Source organism: Pan paniscus, chromosome 21 (genome assembly GCF_029289425.2).
Source record: "Pan paniscus chromosome 21, NHGRI_mPanPan1-v2.0_pri, whole genome shotgun sequence".
NCBI lineage: Eukaryota > Metazoa > Chordata > Mammalia > Primates > Hominidae > Pan > Pan paniscus.
Window position 1 is genome coordinate 57,113,216 of NC_073270.2, and position 20,303 is coordinate 57,133,518.

Sequence of the window (20,303 nt, forward strand, 5' to 3'; positions counted from 1 at the left end):
CTCATGCCTGTAATCCCAGCACTTTGGAAGGCCGAGGTGGGCAGATCACTTGAGGTCAGGGGTTCAAGACCAGCCTGGCCAACATGGTGAAACCCCATCTCTACTAAACATACAAAAATTAGCCAGAAGTGGTGGTGCATGCCTGTAATCCCAGCTACTTGGGAGGCTGAGGCAGGAGAATCACTTGAACCCGGGAGGTGGAGGTTGCAATGAGCTGAGATCGCACCACTGCACTCCAGCCTGGGTGACGGAGTGAGACTCTGTCTGAAAAAAAAAAGGGGGGGGGCCTTAGAAGACATCTTAGGGTGTCTGCTTGGGTCTTCTTTGTTTTAAGATATATGCAACAAAGGCCCAAATAACAGTGGCTAAAACAAGATTCAATCTCAATCTCGATCTCTCTCAATCTCTCTCTCTCTTTCAAGACTGGGCTGAGGTGGCTGCTCTGCTCCACACAGTCTGGAGGCCTGAGGAGGTGTCCATCACGTAGGTTCCTACCCGCTCTACTCTGATGCTCCACCATCCGCAGGGTGTTCAGAGCACGTCCTCCACCTCTGCAGCCTGGCCAAGGGAAAGGTGACAGGCATAGCGCACTCCCTTCCCTCTACAGTCACACCCAAGTGACCTTCACTTCTGCCACCACCACATTGGCCAGAACTTGGTCACATGGGCACAACCCAGAGGCCAGGGAGGCTGGGAAATGTGGCTATTCCAGGTGGCCACATGCCCAGGAGCAATGGGAGTTCTGCTACTGAAAGGGAGGGAGAGAATTTGTGTTGGGGACAAATAGCAATCTCTGCCACAGGGCTGCTAGAAAGAGAACCAAGATCTCCACCATAGACATGGGGCTAGTGGGGGAGAATAAGCAGCTCCTCCCAAGGATGGATATTCCAGGGTAAAAATGCCCATCACACATATAGTTGGTGGCTTACCCAAGATCTATCTTTCTTCTTCCTTTCTAAGAGAAACCCTAGCTTGTTCAAGGTCACAGAACGCTTGGCCAAAAAGCTCCATCTCCCAGTCTCCTATGACATCATGAGATATAAGAAGTCTGCTGGGGGTTTAGCCGTTGAATTCCTGGTGTGTGCCTTCACCCCACCCCATTTGCTTCCTCTCCCCACCAGAAGCTCAGGAGTGAGACCGCAGGGGCAGCAGCCATCTTTCAAGCCCTACCAGGGGGCAACTAGGAAGAGCTCAAGTGCTTAATGCTATCTCTGAGCCACTCTACCATTGGTGATTGTCTACCCTTAGACATCTTTCTACCCAAGAAAAAGTAACCTCTTGTTTGTTTAATCCCCTTTGCTTTGACAATTTGGTGTCTCCCTGGCCTGCCTATATGCTCTCTGTCCTTGTTCCCTATAGCAGCAGTCCCCAGTATTTTTGGCACTAGGGACTGGTTTCATGGAAGACAGCATGTCTATGAACCGGGGTGGAACAGGGATAGTTTCAGGATGAAACTGTTCCACCTCAGATCATCAGGCATTAGATTCTCATAAGGAGCACACAGCCTAGATCCCTCAAATGCACAGTTCACAATAGGGTTTGCTCTCCTATGAGAATCTAATGCAGCTGCTGATCTGACAGGAGGCAGAGCTCAGGTGGTAATGCTTGCTCACCTGCCACACACCTCCTGCTGTGCGGCCTGGTTCCTAACAGGCCACAGACCAGTACCAGTCCATGTCCCAGGGGGTGGGGACCACTGTCCTATAGGGAAACTTGCTAGGCAGTGTTCGTGTCCATGTATACACAGCCCATGGTGTGTCTTGCCATTTCAGGGAGAGTCCCACTGGGGAGCAAGACCATATAGGGTTGTCCAGGAAGCCCATGTCACTTACAGAAACTAACCAACTTGGTCCTTTATTTGTAAATGTGAAACCACATTCAGGGCATCGAAAGACATCTGCAGAAAACAAATGTCACAAAAAGGGAAGAATCAAAGTAAATAAACTGAATACTTCATACTGGAATGATATGAGATATTTCCAGGGAAAGATTTTTTTTAAGTTTTCATTCTAGTTTGTGTCTTGAGGAATATTTGAGAGACTGTCACATCAACAAAACTAGAGTAGATTATTGTGAAAACTGAGCAGTTGGAGAACAAGAAATGTTCTTGACAATGAAAAATATAATTACATTTGAAAATTCCAGTGAATGAAAAATGAAATAGACATGGCTGATGATAAAGTTAGTAATATGGAAGACAGAATTGAAGAAATCTCCTAGAATGTAGGATGACTAGACAAAACTAGAAATTTGAAAAGTTGAGATAGAAGAGGATAAATCTAGGAGGTCCAGCCTCTGTAAATGAGCATTTCAAAAGAAGAGAAAGATTGGAGGAGGAAGAAACAGTAAAAGGAAGGACAACATTTTATTGCACATCTTGACTTGAGTCTTCAGTTTACATAGTTCTATCTGGTGCCAATTGCAATGCATACTTACAAACATCAGAGAGAATTTTGAAACTTTACGAATAAAGACTACAGGCCTTTGGAAATAATAATTTTTAAAGTGGTCAATTACAAAAGATTGAAAATCATATTAACACCAGATTTGTTGTCTATTTGGATGCCAGAAGATGATAAAGATACGTCTTCTATGTTCTGAGGGTAAAGTACTTTCACCTAGGAATATTTATATAGCTAAGCAAAGATGCTCTTAGATATTTAAGATTTTGAAAATTTACAAATAATATACTCTATATGAAAAAATTACCCAAAGATATATGGCCATCTCTCCAAAAGAAATCTAAGAAAGAGGATGGCATAAAGATTTTTTTTTTTTTGAGGCGGAGTCTTACTGTGTCGCCCAGGCTGGAGTGCCGTGGTGCCATTTCAGCTCACTGCAAGCTCCGCCTCCCAGGTTTATGCCATTCTCCTGCCTCAGCCTCCCCAGTAGCTGGAACCACAGGCACTCGCCACCATGCCCGGCTAATTTTTTGTATTTTTAGTAGAGACGGGGTTTCACCGTGTTAGCCAGGATGGTCTTGATCTCCTGGCCTCATGATCTGCCCGCCTCAGCCTCCCAAAGTGCTAGGATTACAGGCGTGAGCCACTGCGCCCGGCAGCATAAAGATTTTTAAAAGTGGCAGTTGACAATTATACAGAAGAGGCAAAGGCACTTAAAGAGTTATCTATGAAATCTGACACTTGGAAAATTCTCCTTTGTGCTGTAACAGTTCTGTGACTCCAGATCACCTTTTCTTCTCCATGAGTCTATTCACACTTAGTTCCTTGGTGAATACTGTTCTAAACTTTAGAACAGAATAATGAGAAATAGTAGCTAACAGTTATTGATACCACATATCAGGTACTGTTCCAAGCACTCAACATGAATTAACATTAAATGTTTTAATTCTTCATCTTCATGACAAATTTATGAAGCAGTTAGTATCATTATCCGCATTTTTACTCATGAGAAAATTGGAACACAGAGAGGTTAAGTAACTTGCCCGAAGTTATACAGCCAGTAAGTGGCAGAGGTGGGAATTGAATTCAGACTAACCTCAGGGTCCATGATTTAAAATTTTATAACTAACATGGATGGGAGAGGAGGAAGAACACACAAAGGTCAGAATAATAGCAGTAATTTCCTTATCTTTCAATGCAAAGAATCATTCAATACCATATAAAATTGATAAATCAAGAAGTAGAAGTAGACATATTATTAAAGGTAGACTTTACCATCAGAAAACTAGAATAGCCAAAACCAAGAATTAATACCACTGAAAAATGGGCTTAGGAGTAGTCTGGCAGAAGAAAACTTTGTTATGCTTCTCTTTGTTATTGAAAAAAAAGTTTCACCCTGTGTATACATTATTGCTATCACTTTAGAAACCAGTTCAATTTTCAAAAAAGATTTGATCCTGTAAGTTTAGTGAGTCACCTTGACAATCCTGAGTGGAAGGTGAGAACATTGGCGTAAGAGTTGTGGTGAAGTATGGAGCCCACCTACAATTTCCCACTCGGCCTGCCCATCTCTGTCCAGCCAAGTCTCCCTCCATCCCCAGGAAAAGTCTGTCTGGCAAAGAGACTTCCAAGTTCAGAGCCTGGGGAGACACAGCCTTCCAAAATGAAGCCCTAAGATTCCTGGGCCATGACTGTGTCTGCCCTTCTCCTCCCAGAGGGCGAGGATGACAGATTCTGGGGCCCTGGGAATACTGGGAGGAAGGATTCCAGACACTGGAAATAGAGTTGCCAACAGAGGCACTCTGGGCACTAAAAAGCCCAAGTCTAGGCCTGGCAATGTCCCCCAGGTCCCCAGAAGACATCGTGGGGGTCACATTGCTCCAGCTTTGGGGTCTTTTTCAAGCTCACTCATCGACTATTCCCAAGGCCTGCAATCCTTCAGCCTCCTGCCACCCCTCCCCACCCACCAGTGTTGGTTTTCGCCTTGGCTGCAGGTCCCCGGGGTTCCAGGCCCCTGGATTCCATCCCTGTGGTTCTCACCGTGAGTCATGGTGTCTCTGCTGTGCCATCCTCGCTATCTCGGGGAACCGGAGATCCCCCTTAATTCCCTCCAGCTGTGTCTCTACAGGGCTGAGGTCATCCATTCTGGCTCAAGAGGAAAGCAGAGAGTTTGTTGTGTCTTTGTTTCATTCAAATGGTTTGGACGGTGACTCACTCCATTTCTTCTCTCTTTTCTTTTTAAACCAGGGCACCGTCTGGGAGTCGTTTTTGATTAGAAGTTGACCTCAGAAATATGCTCACATCATTTTGAAAGCATCTTCCAGCACCACAGAAATCGACTCAGATGGAGAAAGGACACTGAGTGGACAGGGGCCAGGATGGGGCGTGGACGCTCTGCCTCTGCCGGGGACAAGGCCTTCCCACAGACTCCCTGGGGTGTTGCCAGCCTGAGTCAGAGGTAGGAGGCCAGGCCTGTCGAGCCCCCATACACTTATGTATTGACCTGGGGCCAGCGCTGCGGATGGCAATGACCATCATCATCACCATCGTCATCATCGTCAATGCTAGCTACTATTATCAAGTGCTTATTCCAACCCACGTGGTTTCTAAGGGAGTCACATGAAGTGACCTCACATCATTCTCACAGCATCCTGCCAGGCAGGTACCATTGGCATTTGCCATCTGAGTAGTGTCACCATCTGAGGTCCCACTCAGGAGCTGAGCATGTCGGTGCGTAAGGTCATGCCCTTGACCCACTGGGTGCAGGACCCTCCAGTGGGTGGAATCACGGGTCTCATTATGAATGTGAAGCTCCCAAGGCAAGGTCTGCGTGGCCCTGAGGCAGCAGGTATGACCCTGGTGGGGTGGGAAAGGGAGGTCAGAGGTTGTGAGCTGGACCTGAGTCAGGTCAGAGGCTCAGTGGTATCTGGGAAGTGGCTCCAGGAGGTGGGCTGTTGGCTGCACAAGGATGGAGGGCGGCAGAAAGCTGTGCTTTATCGAGGGTTTTGCTGTCTTTTTTTTTTTTTTCTACTGTGTGCCTGGAAGTGTGCAGACAGGCACGGCATGTCCATTTCCCCTGCAGGCTACTGGAAGAGATAAGGCTGGGAGGCAGATCACACTTTCCACCTTGAGATAGACACAGAAACCGAGCAGAAGAATCCAACCGGGGATTAGGGAAAGCTCCCTGGGGGTACTGGCTTTGGAGCTGGGGGAGGTGGGATAGACCTCTACACAGAGAGGACCGGGCACCTGTGTGCAGGGGAAGAAGCTGCTCCACTTGGCAAGTGCGCAGCTGTGGGAAGGGGACTCCAGGAAACAAAATCCAAACTGCAGGCTGAGAAGTCTGTGAAGTTCTAATCACAGGAGTGGCATGGTGAAGAGAGATGTGGTGTCTCATGGCTCTGAATGGGTGTCGGGCAGATGCTCCGCAAGGCAGGAAGAGCCAAGCTGGCTGCTGCTCCAGCAAAAGCAGCTCATCGGCCAGGTGTGGTGGCTCACACCTGTAATTCCAGTGCTTTGGGAGGCTGGGGCAGGTGGATCACTTGAGGTCAGGAGTTCAAGATCAGCCTGGCCAACATGGTGAAACCCTGTCTCTACTGAAAATACAAAAACTAGCTGGGCATGGTTGCACACCCCTGTAGTCCCAGCTATTCAGGTGGCTGGGAGGCAGAGGTTGCAATGAGCCAAGATCACACCACTACACTCCAGCCCGGGCTACAGAGTATGACTCTGTCTCAAAAAAAACGATAGCAGCTCATCGAATGGAGACTTGCAGCCCTGGCATCTTGAAAGCCCCTTTGCAGGTTGCACGAATGTCTAGGCATCTGTGCTTGGTCAATGTATTCATTTTCTGGGGGTGCCATGACAGATTACCACACACCGGATGGCCCAAAACCATCCTTTTGCAGTTCTGGAAGCCAAAAGTCCAAAATCCGTGTGTCAGCAGGGCTGTGCTCCCTCTGAAAGCTCCACAGGGGCATCTTGGCCAGCTTCTTCCAGCTTCTGATGGCTCCAGGGATTCTTAGCTTGTGATAGTAGAATTCCAGCCTCTGTCTCCATCTTCTCCTGAACGTCTCCTCCATGTCTGTGATCTCTTTTCTTCTTTAAAGACACTTGTTGTTAGGTTTAGGGCCCACCCAGATCATCCAGGATGATCTCATCTTGAGATCATTAACTTAATTCCATCCACAAAGACCCTTTTTCCAAATAAGGTTACATTCACAGGTTTTTTACTGGATTTGTCTTTTGTGGGGCGGGGGTTGGAGGGAGTCATCACCATTCAACACCCTCTAGTCTATAAGGTCTATTCCCTGCCCTGCTACTAAGTGGGAGTTCCTGGAGAATAGCAATTGTGTGTTCCTTCCTTCCTTCCTTCATTCCTTCATTCTTGTGTCCCACAGATATTGATGTAACGCCTACCGTGTTCCAGACACGCTGCGAGGCCCTGGGGATGCAGCCGCAATCCCAACAGATCTGATGCCTGCTCTCACGGAACTGACTTTGCACTGGGGGGAGGCCAACTCCACGAAAACAGAAACTGGATGATACATTGGAGGGAGAGCTGTAAAGGAGCAAGCAGAGAGCAAGAACAACAGTGTTGCCATGGGGCGGGTGGACCCGCGGTAGCCAGGGAGGGCCTCTCCGAAGTTATAACAGGTAAGCTGAGCCCTGGATGCTGAGAAGGACCAGCCTCAGGAGCAGGGCTCCTCTGCAGCAATGCCTAGTACAGAGGCTTAGAGAAGACATGGGCACGTGTACCAGGTATCCCATGGGCAGGGCTACCTGAGTTCCACATGTGTGTGGAGAGGTCCTGCAGGGCCTGGGTGCGTGACGAGGATGAATAAAAGTGGGTGGAGGGTAATGCCACAGTGAGGGGCGGATGGTGGCCAGTTGACAACACGTGCCCCCATCAAAGAGGTGGTTGCTACTCAGCTCTGACACATGGTCACCAAAAAGGATGTGGGGTGAGTGTGGCCAGATCATCTAGTTCTTCAAAAGAAAGTAGAAATCTAAACATTTTTTTTTTTGGTAAAGACATCTGAATTTCAAGTGCTTTTTTTAAAAGAAGCAAAAAGATGCCGGGCACGGTGGCTCATGTCTGTAATCCCAGCACTTTGAGAGACTGAGATGGGCAGAACACTTGAGGTTGGGAGTTCGAGACCAGCCTGGCCAACATGGAGAAACCCCGTCTCTACTGAAAATACAAAAAAAATTAGCTGGGCATGGTGGCAGGTGCCTGCAATCCCAGCTACTCGGGAGGCTGAGGAGCGAGAATCACTTGAACCCGGGAGGCAGAGGTTGCAGTGAGCTGAGATCACGCTACTGCACTCCAGCCTGGGTGACACAGCAAGACCCTGCCTTAAAAAAAGAAAAAAAAAAAACACTGGGTGGATGAAACAAAAAACATCCCCAAGCCAGGTCCAGCCTGCAGGTCACCATTTTGCAGCCTTTGGGTAGAAAGCCGGATTGGACTGCAGCAGCCTAGTACTCAAGGAGAGGGCACGGCAGGGAGAGGAGACAGCAGCGGAAAGGCCTGAGCTGGGACAGTTGAAGAGCTGTGAGCGGCTTGCTATGGCTGAAACGTAGTTTGAGTGTGACCACAAAACATGGCAGACTGTGACCACATTGCAAAGATCTCGGAGCCTTGGTAAAAAGGTTCTCTTCCCCAGAGATGTGGCACAGTGTCCGATCCCCGTGCCTTTCCTCATACAGTGCCCTCCCCCTTTTCTCCGCATGTCTACGTTCTGACTCTAGTGCCACTTTTTCCACAGTCTCCCTGGTCTCCCTCCCACCCACCATCAAGATGGGATCTCTCCCTCCTGGGAGCACCTACTGCACTTTGCTTTCATTCATTCATTTTTTAAAATTAATTAATTAATTGGTTTATTTATTTTGAGATGGAGTCTCACTCTGTTGCTCAGGCTGGAGTGCAACGTCACGATCTTGGCTCACTGCAAACTCCGCCTCCTGGGTTCAAGCGATTCTCCTGCCTCAGCCTCCCAAGTACGTGGGATTATAGGCATGTGTCACCACGCCCAGCTCATTTTTGTATTTTTAATAGAGACTGGGTTTTGCCATGTTGGCCAGGCTGGTCTCAAACTCCTGACCTCAGGTGATCTGCCTGCCTCGGCCTCCCAAAGTTCTGGGATGATAGGCGTGAGCCACCATGCCCAGCCTCATTCATTCATTTATGTGTTCATTTACTCAGCAAATATTAGAGTGCCTGCTCTCTGTCATAGGGGTTGGAGGTGGAGGACTGAGGACACAGAAGTCAGCCCAAGGGACACAGTGGGAGCCCACGCAGAGTCCTCATCTTCAGGGGACTCAGAGTCCAGCAGGGGGGAGATGGGTTACATGATCACACACCACATGTTAAGTTACAACTTCAGTGGGTTCTGGAAGGAGAAGTGCTGGGGGGGAGATGAGTAAGGCCAGAAGGGCTTCCCAGAGGAAGGGGCAAGGGCTAAGCTCTGAGGGTGCATCTGAGTTATCCTAAAGGCATTGGAAGCACTGGACAACTCAGCTTTACTCCGGGAAGCAACATGCTAATGTGTGCCCTTGGAAAGCATCACTGTCTCAAAGGGGCTGGAGGGGGCTGTTGTGGCCATCTGGTGAGAGAGGACAGTGTCTGGACCACAGGACGGGATTGGAGTGTGACCCATAGATGTAGAGAGACATGGGGAGAGTCCAGAGACTCAGAGGAGGCATGGAAACCATGGCGTGTCCTTGCTTCAACTCCCCTCTGAGATGAAAGCCCTGGATGCCAGAGATGGTTTCCTTGCTGGGTGACCCAATTCAGCAAAAAAGAAGGGTGACCTAACGGTCAGAATCAGACTGCCCCAAATCGAGCCTCCAAGACTTCACTTCTCAGCTGTGCGATCTGTAAAATGATGACAGCAACAGCAGTACCACTTCATAGGCTTGTCCTGAGGTCTCGGTGAATGATCTCTGAGCTGCGGAGCACATGGTACCCACTCACTAAGCAAGAGCCAAACTTCACGAAAGAGTATTTACATGTTAACAATGTCATTCACATGTCAGCATGTAACCGCCAGTGGGTTCATTTTGCCACTGCCCAGATAGAGCCAATGTATCAAGACGGGAATTGCAATAGAGAAAAGAGTTTAATTCACGCAGAGCCGGCTGAATGGGAGACCGGAGTTTCATTATTACTCAAATCAGTCTCCCTGAAAAATTCAGAGACTGGGGTTTTTAAAGGATAATTTGGTGGGCAGGGGGCCAGGGAGTGGGGAGTGCTGACTGTGGTTGGGTTGGAGATGAAATCATAGGGGGTCGAAGCTGTCCTTTTGCACTGAGTTGGTTCCTACATGCAGGCCACAGGACCAGATGAGCCAGTTGATCAATCTGGGTGATCCCAGCTGAGTGCAGGGTCTGCAAAGTCCCTCAAACAGCAATCTTAGATTTTATAATACCAGTGTTATAGGAGAAATTGGGAAGTTTAGGGATATTTTGGCCTCTGGCTGCATGACTCCTGAGCGGTTAACTTCTGATCTTGTGGCTCACTTGTTAGTTGTACAAAGGCAGTCTGGTCCCCAGGCAAGAAGGAGGTTTGTTTCGGGAATGGGCTGTTATCATCTTTGTTTCAAAGTTAAACTATAAACTAAGTTCCTCCCAAAGTTACCTATGCCCAGGAATGAACAAGGGCAGCTTGGAGGTGAGAAGCAAGATGGAGTCGGTTAGGTCAGATGTCTTTCACTGTCACAATTTCTCATTGTCACAATTTTTGCAAGAGTGATTTCAATCAGAGCAGTGCCCCAAACATTTTTTTGTTAATAATTTGAAGGATGTTTATTTTAGAAAACAAAAAGGACATCAAGGTAGCCATCACGCAAAACTCCGAAGTGTCTTAGACTTCCTTACTCTTACTGCACAGCATTATGTTGGGTTTGAATTAATTAGGGGGCATGGGGCATCCTGATCGCCTCAGGATTTGTGGCTTTAAAAGTCTCCGGAGAGGGCTGGCAGCAGTTCCCAGGGATGTGTGCCATTGTCTGGGACAGAGCAAGCCGAGTTCGTTGAGCTACAGCCTACGGTCCAGGGACCCGACTTGGCTGGAGGCTGGACATGTCCTACTTCTCTTAACTCAGCAAATGGACGGAGGTCAGGGAAAGGTTGACTCGGGTAGGGGCTGGAGGAGGTTGCAGGGAAGCCTGTGGAAGCCACTCTTGCAGCGGGTCCCGGGAGAGCCCCAGGCCCTGGATCTGAGCGTCCTCAGTGGGGCTTGGGGATCCGTACCTCTAGAGGGCAGTGGGGCTCCACCAAGAGTCCCTTCCAGTGTCTTCCCAGTGGCCAGGAAATGCTTCTCACCTTAGAATGGGCCTCCCTACTCAGCCTAAAGGGAAATTTCTACCCACAGGTTGCCTTGGCTGGGTACAGAGGATGGATCTTTCCACATCCAGTTGTTTGTGCGGGGGAAAGCTCATTAGGAAGGAAAGTATTTAGTGTCAGTAGCATGTGAACGTTTCCAAGCACAGAAGCCCGACAGCTGTACCTACTTAGGGGGTACCTGGGGACTCCTGGCCACACAGAGGCCATCTCCCACCAGCCTGGCCAGGGGGAAGTCAGATTTCTGGGGCTCATAATGTTCACATGGAGAAAACGTGCATTTCTACTGGAGTGTTCTTGGCCAGACTCAGACTTTTAGATTCCCCAAAATAAATCTCCTCGACGGTTCGCCCCTGCCTGCTCCTACCCCTTGTTCTTGCTTGGCAAACAGGGAAGTCCCTGGATGCATTTTGGTCCAGAGATCAGAGCCCCCAGGGATCAGAGCCTCATGGGCTGCACCCTCTAAGGGCCACAGAGTCCCTGTCGGGGGCAAGGTTAGGGGGTGCAAGCATATCCACTTTGGGTGCACACAGACCTGGGTTCAAATCGTCACTCTGCCACTGCACAGCTGCAGGGTCACCAGCTTGCGCCCACTCTGAGCCTCCAGCTCATCTGAGAAATGAGGAAAGCCCCACCTTACAGGGTGGCTGCAGGGCTCGGGGACAGAAATCCTGGAACCAGTATATATAGCACAACAGCAGGCACATCACAGCCCCTGCCAGAAGCACCACCAGCCGCACCCTCCCTGCTGCTAATTTTTCCCGCGGCACCCATTGCTGAACTCTTCTGTTCTTATGGTTTATACAGTCTATCCTTCCTGCTGGGACACAAGCTCCACTGCCGTGTCCAAAACACTCTGTTCTAGGCACAAGGTCGGCATCAAAAAATACCTGTTGGGTGCATAAATGAATGCTTTGGAGCTCGTATTACAGTTCTCTGGGCCTCAGTTTCCCCAGCTGTGCAATGCGGATGATGGCATTAGAAGTGTCAAAGGTGGCTTCAGACAGATTGAGCAAATGTGCAAGAGCACCCAGCCCAGGCAGGCAACAGATGCAAATCCACTCTTCCAATCAGATTTCGAGGTTGTCTTGGGCTTTACAATGGAGTCAGGAGAATCGCCACCCTCTGGCCTCCAAGTGCAGCTCAGAGGGATGGGTCACTGGCCAGCCATTGATACAGACTCACCCAACAAGGCCTGCAAGTTCTCTGAACAGGCGCCCTCATGTTGGATCCTCCCAGGGGCCAGGCAGGGAAGACTGAGGCCAGGAAACACCCCAAGGCTCAGAGAGGTGGGGTCACTGGGCGAGGCTGTCTTGGCCGTTTCTCTGCATAAAGCAGCCAGGGGCTGTGAAACTCCAAGGTGAGAGGTGGCCCATGGGTGACAAACGGGAAATGGAAGGCCAAAGAAGTGTGAGTGCACCGGGGAAGCAGGGTGTCTTAGTGGGAGGAATGTGGGCTCTGGGATCAAGGAGACCTGCCTTCCAGCCTGCCTCAGCCACTCACCATGCAACCCCGGGGAAGCCATATCACCTCTCATTTCCTAATCAGTGAAATGGAGATAACAAGAGCCCTTGCTCTGCAGAGTGCTGGGAATGGCTCCTGCAGCGGCTGGCACACACTTGATAAGCAGTTAGGAAAGAGCAGATATTACTCTTTGTATGAGTTCTCTCTTGTTGCCATAACAAATTACCACAAACTTAATGGCTTAAAGCAACACAAATTTAACATCTTACAGTTCTGGAGGGCAGAGGTCCTAAAATCAAAATATTGGCAGGGCTGCCTTCCTTCTGGAGGCTCTAGGGGAGATTCTGTTTCCTGCCTTTTCCAGCTCCTGGGGCCATCCGTCTTCCTTGGATCATATCACTCCGATCTCTCTGTCCATCATTACATCTTCTCTGACCGTCCTGCCTCCATTCCATAGGGATCCTTGTGATTCCACTGGGTCTACCTGGATAATCCAGGATAATCTCCCTGTCTCAGAGTTCTTAACATCATCACGTCTGCAAAATCCCTCTTGCCTTATGAGGTAACATATTCACAGGTTCTGGGGATTAGGACGGGGACCTCTTTGGGGCCATAATTCAGCCGACCACACTGTTCTTATGATGCCTCCCATCCTGGCCCTGCTCCACTGCTCCTCCAGCAGGCACTGTCTATCTCTGTCTCTCTCTTGCTCTAGCCTTGACACCAAAGGAGTTATTTAGTTCTAATTTGGGGTTCTGGTTGGATGAATTGCAGGAGAAAGCTTGTGTCTCCTCAAACATCCCCCCATTGTCCCCGGACCATACAGGTTGTAGTCAAGGGACTTGTTAGAAGGCAGGCGGCAGCCAAGAATTCCAGAGAAAGCTGCATGGGAAATGTCCCCATTCATTCATCAAATATCAGAGCACCTACCACATGCCTGGCACTTCTGGTCACTGTGGGCACAACTGTGGACTGGGCAGACTTGACTCTGCCCTCGAGGAACTGACCTTCTCGGGGGAAGACAGGTGGGAGAGTGATCCTATCATAGGCACTCAACCCAAACAAGACCCCAGGTATTGCGAGGGAGGGTGGTGGAGCAGATACATTAGCTAGGGTGGCCACAGATGGCCTCTTTGAGGAGGTGGAACATGACCCAAAGAGCCATGCAGGGGATGGGGGAAGTGCGTTCCAGGCAGAGGGCTTGGCAAGTGCAAAGGCCCCGAGGCAGGAACGTGTTTGGCTTCTTCAAGAAACAGCAAGATGGCAGCGTGGCTGGAGGGATGAGGTGGTCTCAGAGTAGCTGGGGGCCAGATCATAGCAGGACCCTGGCTTTTATTCTGAGTGAGGTCAGGGCCTTTGGCAGGCTTTAGCAAAAGGTGCTATCATCTGGCTCATATTGAAAAGGATCTCTCTGGCTTCTGTGAAGGGAACAGACGATAGCAGGCCAGAAACCAGGAACCCAGAAGGAGGCTACACAGGCAAAGGAGTAAATTGAGGAGAGTTTTAATGGATTATTCACAAAGGCACAGGAGAGAGGGGAAACGTAATGCAAGATGAATCCCCCAGAGCTGTCAGCACTGGGGCACCTCTGCCGCCCCAAGGCCCGAAGAGGTTAAGGAGGAGAGCAGTTTCTGGGACCGGGAGGGATGGCACCCCATGGAGAGGGCCACTTGGAGAGACAGTGGCCTTTGTTGAGGGACATATCCAGGCCACGGCATGAACACCCAACCTTCCATCTCTTGCTGGCACCTCCTATTGAAGGAACCCTCTGAAAGCCAGAGGTGCCCCGGAGAGGCTGGTCATATGGTCCGCCTCCCAGGCCCAGAGAGCTGAGGGTGAACCTGAAGGGCAAATGGAAGACACTGGAACAAGCTCCCTGCCCAGCTCCCTGAACGCAGGGCAGCTGACACTGTAGCCTCTGTGCCTGTAGTCACCGTTGCTGTCTAGCTTTAGAACTTGGATCCTTGAAAAAAATATTAGGGCTGCTGCTCCATGGCAGCCCTGTGCAGAACACACCAGGAGGGAGAGGGAGAGACACGGAAGATGTAGCACGCCCCCCGCCTCCTTAGGCTGTTCTCCCATTGCTATAAAGAAATACCTGAACCTGGGTAATTTACAAAGAAAAGAAGTTTAATTGGCTGATAGTTCCACAGGCTGTGCAGGAAGCATGGTGGCTTCTGCTTCTGGGGAGGCCTCAGGAAACTTACAATCGTGGTGGAAGGCTAGGGGGAAGCCAGCACATCACATGGGTGGAGCAGCAGGAGCAAGAGAAGGGTGGGGAAGTGCTACACACTTTTCCATGACCAGATCTCATGAGAACTCCCTATCACGAGAACAGCACCAGTGGATCCACCCCCATGATCCAATCGCCTCCCACCAGGCCCCACCTCCAACACTGGGGATTACACTTTAACGTGAGATCTGGGCAGGGACATGTATCCAAACCATATTATTCCCCCAGCTCCATCTTTACAGAGGGTAGAGGGGCAGGAGGCATCAGGGGAGGGGCCGGGGAGGGACTGAGAGGGGCAGGAGCGGCACTGAGCGGCTTGCAGCAGATGAGGGGGTCACACCTGTAGTGGCTTTGTTCCGGGTGTAGGTAATGATGTGTTGTTACTTTAAGACTTTTTCTTGGTAGTAGATTGTGTGGTTACAGATTTCAAGCAGTACAAATGGATATGGAGCGAAAAGCCCCTTTCGCCCCCTCCCCCATGCCCCTGGACTCCCAGGACCATTAGTAATTCTGAAATGTCTTTCAGAAAAAGCACGTGTGTGTGTGTGTATATACAGTGTGCAGGTATGCAGTACATATGTGTATTCAGATGTGTGTGTATACAGTGTGCATGTATGCAGTATGTATGTGTATACAGGTGTGTGTGTATACAGTGTGCGTGTATGCAGTATGTATGTATATGCAGATGTGTATACAACATGTGTATATGCAGTATGTGTGTTTGCATTGTGGATGTGTGTGTTTGTATACAGTGTGTGTATGCAGTATGTGTGTATGCAGTGTGAATTTATGTCATTGTGTGTGTATGAGTTTATGTCATTGTGTGTGTGTGTGTGTGTGTGTGTGTACGTGTGTGTGGTCATCCCATGAATGAGACGCACAGGTCTGCACTTTGCATTTTCCCTTGCCGGCCACTGTTCCAGGCATTGGGGTGAAACACAGCAGTGAGCAAGACAAACTGTCCTTTTTTGTTTTGTTTTTGTACTTTTTGTAAAGATGAGGTCTCACTATGTTGCCCAGACTGGTCTCAAACTCCTGGGCTCAAGCGATCCACCTGCCTCAGTCTCTCAAAGTGCTGGGATTGCAGGCATGAGCCACAGCGCCCGGCCAAGACAAACCATGTAGATAACAGGTTAGACAGAGGGAAGGCCCATGAGGAAGGATGAGGCCAGGAGACACAACAGAGCAACAAAGGAGCTGACTCTAAACACAACCCGAGGAAACAGGGTGTTTTCCTCACTGTACTGGGTTGAATCGTGGCCCCCTCAAAAGATGTGTTCTTGTGGTGGACGCTGGTACCTGTGAGTGTGGTTCAACTTGGAAGAAAGGCCTCTGCAGATGTCACCACATGAAGGGTCTTGGCATGAAACCATCCTGGATTAACCAGGTGGGTCCTAAATCCAAAACCAAGTATCCTTATAAGAAGAGGAGCCCATGTGAAGATGGAGGCAGAGATTGGAGTGATGCAGCCACAGCCAGGGAACACCAGGAACCCCCAGAAGCTGGGAGGGGCCAGGAAGGGTCCTCCCTACAGCCTTCAGAGGCATCACGGCCCTGCAGCACTTGGTTTCAGAATTCTGGCCTCGAGAATTATGTAAAGATAAATTTCTGTTGTTCAAAGTCTCCCAGTTGATGGCAATTTGTAGGCGGCCCTAGGAAATGAATGCACACACCTATTCTGTTCCAAAGCTGCGTTGGAGCCCCCTACGGGCGTCCGCCAGGCGTCAGATCACCAGGGCTGTGAGGATGGGTGTTCTGATTGTTTATATTTTTCTGCCACTTCAGTAGACCAGCCTGAGTATCTGTGTGTGTCTCTGGGTGCGTCGGGGGTGTTTCTAGAGGAAGACTCGCAGGTGTTCCACTGCTGAATCATAGGGTCATTCATTGTTGATCAGGATCTTGGGTGGAGTCTGGGCGCCGCGATTTTAGCATCGTGGAAGAGGGACCATTGGCTGAAGCCGGGGAAAGTAGGTAGCATGGGTGACCTGAAAACCAAGAGCAAGGGGACAGTTTGAAGAAGTGGAGAGAACACCTCAGAGCCAAACGCCACTGGAAAGTCCAGGAAGAGAAGAAATGAGAAGAGTCCATTTGATTCGCTGACAAGGGAGGGCGCTGGTGGTTTGGCAGTGAGGTGGGTGCAGAAGTCCCAGCACAATGGCTGGGGAGTGAGTGAGCAGGAGCAGGGGATGAGAGGCAGCAGCAACTCCTTCTAGACCCTTGGCTGGGAGGCGTGGGGAAAGCCAGGCTGGTGGCTGGAGGCAGATGCGGGTTCGATGGATGATTTTTTTTTTATTTTTATTTCTGGTTGATTTAGACAAGGGACACCTAGCATGTTTGAACCTTGATGGTTGGGAGCTGGGAGAGAGGGAGGGTGAAGATAAAAGAAAGGGATTAACCAGGGTGTCCACGTGGGCAGGGACGGCTCCTCTTGAATCCTCGGGGGGACGGGGGTGGTGGAGGTGGGATGGAGGGTGAGGCAGCTCTTCCTCACCGGATGAAGGGTCCAGCTGCGGAGACTCTGTGATGTGGAACCCTCTGATGGGGCCTGTGTGCGGCAGATGTGTGAGCACCAGCTCTGGGTGGCCCAGGGGTAGGCCAGGCCAGGTCACTGGTGGCTCTAAAAGCTACATGAAAGGGGTCATTACAGAGCTTTAAACCTAACTGTGATGGCGACCCACTGGAGCCTCAGAACCATCATCTGGCAGCTGCGTGGAGAATGGGCTGGGGAGGTATGGAAACTAGTTAGGGGGCGGACATGCTGGTCCATGTGGCCCAGTGGCTGCCACATGCCTGTTACGTGTGGAGTTTACCAGGCGCCCATCTGCTTTGTGGCGATGCTGGTGGAAATGCCTATTATAACACAGATACAGAAAATTCTGTGGTGTGTTTTGAGATAAAAATCACAAGCAGCCGGGTGCAGTGGCTTACGCCTGTAATTCTAACACTTTGGGAGGCTGAGGTGGGCGGATCGCCTAAGACCAAGAGCTTGAGACCAGCCTGGACAACATAAGACCTCCATCTCTATGAAAAATTAAAAAATTAGCCAGGTGCACTGATGTGTGCCTGTGGTCCCAACTGCTCGGGAGGCTGAGGCAGGAGGATCGCTTGAGCCCAGGAGGTCAAGGCTGTAGTGAGCCTTCATCGTCCCACTGGACTCCAGCCTGGGTGACAGAGTGAGGCCCTGTCTCAAAAAAACTCACAAGCTCTAGGAGACAAATTGGACTTGAATCTTGACCCTCCCCCAACCCCCGACAGACTATGTGGCCTCAGCCTGGTTACATGACCTCTCTGTATATGTTAGTTCTTCATTGCTCTGTAACAAATGACCTCAAAATATAGCAGCTTAAAACAACACATTTTCATTATCTGACAGCTCCCATGGGCCCGGAATCTGGGTTCAGCTTATCTGGGCCCCCAGGCTCAGGGTCTCTCTCAGGCTGCAGTCAGGAGTCAGCGGGGGCCATGGTCATCCCAAGGCTCCGCTGGGGCAGGATCCACTTCCAAGCAAGATCAGCAGTTGTGGGCAGGATTCAGTTCCTCATGGGCTGGGACCAAAGGCCTCAGTTCCCCACTGTCTGTGACCAGGAGCTGCCCTGGGTTCTTTCCACGTAGGCAGTGCCGCTGGCTTCATCAGAGGGAGCAAATGAGAAGACTAAGATAAAGAGAGCGCCAGCAAGATGGAAGTCATTACCTCTTGTAATCTAAGAAGCAAGTCACTAGGTCCAGCCCACAATCAAGGGTAGGGGATCACACAAGGGTGTGGCTACCAGGAGTCCAAGCTACTTGGAAGGCTGAGGTGGGAGGATTGCTTGAGCCCAAAATACAGAGGTCACAGTGAGCTGTCATTGTTCCACTGCCCTCCAGCCTGGAAGACAGAGTGAGACCCTGTCTCAAAAAAAAAAAAGAAAAAGAAAAAAAGCCAGTACCTAGTGATAATAAAAATCAGAGCAATTGTTGAAATACTGTTTTAAAATTCTCTGTAGATAGTGCAACCCCTGAGTGCCAGCACCAGGTGGATCATTCCTACCACCCCCTCCCCTCATCGGGATGCCACCAAGATGCAGCTGAAGGACTTTTACCAACAGATGCACTCAGGCCTTCAGAGATTGTGTTAGACATCTTAGTCCATTTGTCTTGCTACACAGGAATACTTCAGGCTGGCAATTTAGAAAGAGAAGAGGTTGATTTGGCTCATGGTTCTGATGGTTGGAAAATTCAAGATGGGGCATCTGCCTCTGGTGAGGGCCTCAAGCTGCTTCCGCTCTTGGTGGAAGAGGCAGGGGACCTCATGTGTGCAGGTCACCTGGCGAGAGAGGAAGCGAGAGAGGGGAGGTGCTGGGCTCCTTTTAACAGCCAGCTCTCATGGGAACAAATGAAGTGAAAAATCACTTACCCCCACCCCCCACCAGGGAGGGCATTCACCTACTCATGAGGGATCCACCCCATAACCCAAACGCCTCTGTTAAGCCCCACCTCCAACACTGGGGATGGAATTTCAACATGAGATATGGCGGCGGTTGTGAGGGGAGGGCGATCAGATAAACCAAACTATAGCAGCATCTGTTTGGGTCCAAGTAGCCATGGAGAATACAGTGGGCCTGATTTTAGGATGGGAGCTTAGGCAGTGTCTCTGCTGACATCTGGAGCTATTACATCTAATGGAAGAGATGCCAGGTGGAAGTAACAGCTGGACAAAGGCCCTGAGATGCAGGCAGTGTGGCATGTTTGAGAGTGAGAGATCAGGGGGCTGGAGCAGAGGGCAAGATGGGAGAGTACTGGGAGGTGAGGTACGAAGGGAGGTGGGCAGTGGAAAGCTTTGGTGGCCATTTAAGGTCTTTGTCTTTCACACTGAGGATCTTGAGCAGAGGAAGGACCTGATCTAAGATTAGCAGGAACACTCTGTGATGAGGACAGGCAGAAGGGGAAAGGCAGGGAGACCAGCTGAGAGATGACCACATCAGTCCTAGCAGGAGGTGGTGCTGAAACAAACACCAGACTCAGAAGAGTGCCAGGCTGAGATGGGGTCAGTTTCGGGATAAAATTGAAAGAGGGAACTGATGGGATTTCCTGACAGATCGGAGATGGGTGTCAGAGAAGGAAGAGGGCCAAGCATGGTGCTGGACTTCTAGCCTGAGTGACCGGGGTGACGGTGTCCCATGAAATGAAATAAACGCTGGGGTGGGACGGTGCTAGGAAGGAGAAATGCAAGAGTTCAGGTTGAAACATGATCAGCTCCAGGTCTCTTTGAGGCCTTTCTCCCTCCCTCTGCACCCTGCTGGGATGTCCACTTCACGCGGATGGAGACTTTGCTTAGTCTGTGTTCTTCACTGATGTGGTCCGTGAGCCTTGAACAACGTATTCATCCGTTTTCTGTTGCTTATAACAGAATACCTGAAACTGGGCATTTTGAAAGGGAATTTCTTTCTAGTTGTAGAGACTGAGAAGTCCCAGGCCGAGGGCCACATCTGATGAGCGCCTTCTTGCTCACGGGGACTCTGCAGCATCCCCTGGTGGCACAGGACATCGCATGGGGAGGGGCTGAGTGTGCTAATGTGCTGTGCTCAGGTCTTTCTTCCTCTTCTTGTAAAGCCGCCAGTTTCCTTCCCATGATAACCCATTCACCCATTAATCCATGAATGGATTCATCCATTCACGAGGGTAGAGCCCTCAGGATCCAGAGTCACCACTTAAAGGCATCACCTCTGAACACTGCCACATTGGCATGGCAGGCAGGATAAGGGCCCCGTAATGATGTCCATGTTCTAATGCCCATCATCTGTGGATGTGTTACCTTCTACAGCAAAAGGGACTTTGCAGGTGCGATTGCTAATCACCAGTGATTAGAAAGGAAGAGTACC

General features: G+C 50.1%; 1 long non-coding RNA gene across 1 annotated transcript in view; it reads left to right on the forward strand.

Annotated features, from left to right (window-relative positions):
- The window catches only part of LOC117977269 (uncharacterized), a 262,398-nt gene that overhangs the window by 178,658 nt on the left and 63,437 nt on the right, over positions 1–20,303 (forward strand). The window contains exons 4-5 of the long non-coding RNA XR_008622354.1: positions 4,650–4,860; positions 6,803–7,058. This is a non-coding gene — a long non-coding RNA (uncharacterized LOC117977269). The remainder of the gene's footprint in view (positions 1–4,649; positions 4,861–6,802; positions 7,059–20,303) is intronic.